The 902-nt window shown below is 51.2% G+C and overlaps 1 protein-coding gene across 1 annotated transcript in view; it reads left to right on the top strand.

Annotated features, from left to right (window-relative positions):
* Positions 1-351: 351 nt before the first annotated feature.
* LOC111650141 (uncharacterized) overlaps positions 352-902 on the top strand; it is a 19,862-nt gene continuing 19,311 nt past the window's right edge. Inside the window, exon 1 of the mRNA XM_023399952.2 lies at positions 352-752. The gene's annotated coding sequence lies outside the window, so the exon portion shown is untranslated. The remainder of the gene's footprint in view (positions 753-902) is intronic.

The following is a 902-nucleotide window of genomic DNA, read 5'->3' as shown; positions in this document are numbered from 1 at the left end:
CGCTTGATTAGCAGGACTGATAACAGGGGCGCAACTGGCTACTTCCGATTTTTAATTTCAAAGCAGGTTAAATATTTTTTGTTTCAGCTGAAGAAGGGAAACAACGGTGGCGAGTGTCATTAAGCGGTTTTTTTTTTTTAAGTTTCGTTAACATTTGTTATGGGGAAAAAAGATTAGCGTTAGCTAGCATATCACGGTTAACCGTTAGCTAACGTTAGCTAACGGTTAACCGTGATATGCTAGCTAACGTTAGCTAAAGGTTAACAGCGCTAACCTGGGTTAAATGTGAGCCCACAGCTGACAGACAACTGGGAACAAACAACGGTTAGATATCACTTTTTCTACCTGTCCAGCTCTTACAGGTGTTTCAGTGGTCCAGGAGCATCTTGAATAGGCAGATAACAGCGACACCACCGGCAGGCCATGGGACCATGACCGTTTACGGTGGTGCAGCAGGCAGGCAGAGCCATAACAGCTCGTTGCAGGCTGCTGTTGCTGCTGCTGATGGAGTAGGTGGGACGACGCTGAGCCACCAGCATCAGCAGTGTTTGTAAAGGCGCTTTGTGCATTGCTAATCCGCTCTGATGTCACGGTGCAGAAGGAGGGGCTGAGCTCTCCGCTTTAATCCGTGCAAGTTGTCTGGAGGGACAAGCGAGAGCCAAACCAAGCCGAGCCAAGCGAGCAGGCACGGGGAACAGCGGCGATGTGTACTGCAGTAGCCGGACCCGGGCCTCTCCGCCACTGACATGCAGGTAAATGAGTGAATGTCATGTCCGGCAGCCGGTAACGGGAGGCCGGGTCTAGTGTGGGGCAGGACGGCGGACTGAGAACATGTTTAGGTCGTTTTCCGTTGATGGCGGATCCGGCACCTATGGAGATTTAATCTGTACTGTCGGGGGGGG

This window comes from Seriola lalandi, unplaced genomic scaffold, assembly GCF_002814215.2.
Source record: "Seriola lalandi dorsalis isolate HSWRI2012SDOR001 ecotype SW California unplaced genomic scaffold, Sedor1 jcf7180002052129, whole genome shotgun sequence".
Classification (NCBI taxonomy): domain Eukaryota; kingdom Metazoa; phylum Chordata; class Actinopteri; order Carangiformes; family Carangidae; genus Seriola; species Seriola lalandi.
This window is presented reverse-complemented; position numbering and strand designations above follow the sequence as displayed.